We start from the raw sequence: 3,441 nt of genomic DNA, 5'->3' as shown, positions 1-3,441 counted from the left end.
TGCCTCTACTGTCAAGCTTGCCTGATCATCTAAGTCAAGCTTGAGGGGGAGTATGAGTTTGGCACACCACCTTGGCCACCACCGTCCGTACAACCGTACGGACGTCCGTACGATCGACAACCTATGGGCTGACCAAGCCATCTCGTATCTCATAAGCCCAATCCACTAAGGAGAGCTCCCAACGATCTCCCTTCATCGAGATCCTTCTATTATAGCCGTTAGGCAACTTGCAAGTGGGAAGTCAAAGGTTTAGTCACATGTAGGAATAAGGAGATGTCGCTATCTCTCATTAATGTGCACATAGAACCCTAGGAAAGAATATCCTCTTTGTATAGCTCTATATATGGTTTGTAAGTATGTTCTAATTCAAGCAAGAAAAGAGTTCATTCTCTTTCTCCAACACTCTCTCTCTCAATCGTTCACTCTCCTCACTCTTTACACGATTTCACTCTCTTCCATAATCTCTTGATTACTCTACTCTCAAACTTACACCCTTTTATCCCAAAATAGGCTTAACCCGAGAATACAGGCTAAAACAGAGAGAAACATTGATTTAAAGCAGTAAACAGCTATGTTACTCTTTCTAGGGTCAAAATATGTAACAATCCAATGCATATGACTAATTATAAGAGTTCGGGTTAAATTTGGAGTGTTTAGACAACACTTAAACCCGTTTTATCCCAAAACAGGCTAAAACCGATATAACATGCTAAAACCAAGAGAAAACATAGTTTCAAAGCAGTAAACAGCTAGTTCACTCTTTCTAGGGTCAAAATATGTAACAATACAATGCATTTTACTAATTACAAGAGTTTGGGTTGAATTTGGAGTGTTTAGACACCTTTTTTACCCTTTTTCCCAAAACAGGCTAAAACCGAGAAAACATTGATTCGAAGCAGTAAATTGATTTGTTACTGTTTCTAGGGTTAGAATGTGCGACAACCCAATGCAATTGACTAATTATAAGAGTTCGGGATGAATTTGGAGTGTTTAGACAACACTTAATATAATTTGGGATCTTGATCACCATGTCCGTACAAGTCAACGACCGTTCTCTCTCATCGGGCCAACCATACCATCTCGTGTAGAAGCCCACTTGAAGTCTTCTAAGGCTTGTATGAGACAACCAAGTCTCTAGATCCTTCTCCTACCGACCGTTGGAGTTTGTGTGCAAGTGGGAAGATATTTCAACTCACAAGTCACATGTTATGTTAAGAAGGAAGGATGTCACTTTCAGTCATGTAAAGCGTGTATAGGATCCCATAGGAATATGCTGTTTACTTTGTCTATAATTAGGATGTATCTAGGTTCTTTTTCAAGTAAGAAGTTTGATTCTTCTTCTATACTCTCTCTCTTACACTTCCATACTCTCTTCTACTCTCTCGTGCGAACACTCTCAAACTCACTCGATCTCTACACTCTCTCGTTTCTAAACTTACATGGTATCAGAGCCTTGTGGTTCCTCTCGTTAAACTCTTCATTCACTCTACTTTCTTCCGCAACTCGTTCATTCAATCTCTTGAGTTTTTCTTTAACCGTTGGGTAAACTTATTGACCATTGGACAAAACTCCATGGAAAGCACCAAAACCTTGGTTGTTCCAGTTACTCTCAAAGGAGAGAACTATTTGTTGTGGGCAAGGACCACAAAGACGGCGCTATGTGGCCGAGGGCTTTGGACCCATGTGACAACAAGTGAAGCTCCGAAGGGCGAGCCGACTGAAGACGGCAAAGTTGTGGCCACAAGTGGTGAAGAAAAGTGGTTTCAAGAAGACCAAAGTGTTCTCGCCATCATACAAAACTCTCTCGATGCTCCAATACTCGAGGCCTACTCGTATTGTGAAACGGCCAAGGATCTATGGGATACCTTGCAAAACGTCTTTGGTAACACTACCAATTTAAGCCGAGTCTTTGAGATCAAGAGAGCCATCAACAACCTAAGCCAAGAAGACATGGAGTTCACCAAACACTTTGGGAAGTTTAGGTCCCTTTGGGCTGAGCTTGAGATGCTTAGGCCAGCGACTCTTGATCCGGCAATCTTGAATGAGAGGCGTGAACAAGACAAGGTGTTCGGCCTCCTCCTTACGCTGAATCCATCTTACAACGATCTTATCAAGCATATCTTGAGGTCGGACAAGCTTCCCAGCCTGGAGGAAGTGTGTAGTCAGATTCAAAAGGAGCATGGTTCCATGGGGTTGTTTGGTAACAAGGGGGAGCTTGTAACCGCCAACCAAGCTGATGTAGCGACCGCAAACAAGGGCTACTATCGAGGAGATAACAAGAAAGAACCAGTGTGTCACCACTGCAAGAAGCCGGGCCATTTCAAGAATGAGTGTTGGATTCTCCACCCACACCTCCGAGTAAACCGACCAATGAACCACCGTGGAGCACCAAGAGCTCATCGAGCGAGTGTGGAGCCATTGGTTGCTGAACTGAACCCTCGAGCTCCGGATATGAATGGAACTGCCCTGGCTGCCTCGTCGGACCTCGTGAGGAAGTCTGATCTTGATGCGCTCATTAAGGCACTCAAAGAAAATTCCGGTAACTCTTATCTTGCCTTGAATCAAACTAAACCGCTCATAGTTGATTCCGGTGCTTCTCACCACATGATTAGTGATTCTAGGTTAATGAGTGATATTAAACCGGCTAGTGGTAATGTTGTGATAGCAAATGGTGAGAAAGTGCCAGTTAAAGGCATTGGAAACTTGAAATTATTTGATAAAGATACTAAAGCGTTCTATATGCCAAATTTTACTTCCAACTTGCTATCAGTTAAGAGAGCCACTACTGATTTGAATTGTTATGCAATATTTGGTCCTAACAAGGTTCATTTTCAGGATATTGAGACAAGTAAGGTCCTTGGTCAAGGAGGTTCCAAGGGTGATCTCTATATGCTTGAGGACTTGAATTTATCTGCTTCTTGTTTTAATTCGGTTGTTGTTAAACCTAGTGATTCTATTTTACATGCTAGGCTAGGACATCCTCACACTAGAGCTTTAGCTTTAATGTTCCCTAATATTTCTTTTCAAAATGATGGGTGTGAGGCTTGTATTCTTGGTAAACATTGCAAGGCTGTTTTTCCTAAATCTATTACTATTTATGAAAAATGTTTTGATTTGGTTCATTCTGATGTTTGGACATCCCCTTGCTTATCTAGAGAAAATCAAAAGTATTTTGTGACTTTTATTGATGAAAAATCAAAATATACTTGGATAACTTTGCTTCCTTCTAAGGATAGAGTTCTTGAAGCTTTTACTAGCTTTCAAAATTATGTCACTAACCACTATCATGCCAAGATTAAAATTTTGAGATCAGATAATGGTGGAGAATACACAAGCCATGCCTTTAAGCAATATCTAGCCGAACATGGAATTCTTCATCAAACTAGCTGTCCATACACACCACAACAAAATGGGGTGGCTGAAAGGAAGAATAGGCATCTC

The 3,441-nt window shown here is 41.4% G+C and overlaps 1 long non-coding RNA gene across 1 annotated transcript; it reads left to right on the top strand.

The window, feature by feature from the left end:
- The first annotated feature begins 2,394 nt into the window (after positions 1–2,394).
- On the top strand, positions 2,395–3,122 carry LOC147950177 (uncharacterized). Its single transcript, XR_015596262.1, has 2 exons — positions 2,395–2,539; positions 2,836–3,122. It is a non-coding gene; the product is annotated as an uncharacterized LOC147950177 (long non-coding RNA).
- The last annotated feature ends 319 nt before the right edge of the window (positions 3,123–3,441 follow it).

The sequence above is a fragment of the Camelina sativa genome, chromosome 1, assembly GCF_030686135.1.
Source record: "Camelina sativa cultivar CO46 ecotype springtype chromosome 1, ASM3068613v1".
Classification (NCBI taxonomy): Eukaryota; Viridiplantae; Streptophyta; class Magnoliopsida; order Brassicales; family Brassicaceae; genus Camelina; species Camelina sativa.
Note: the sequence above shows the minus strand (reverse complement) of the source record. Positions and strands in the feature narration are given on the sequence as shown.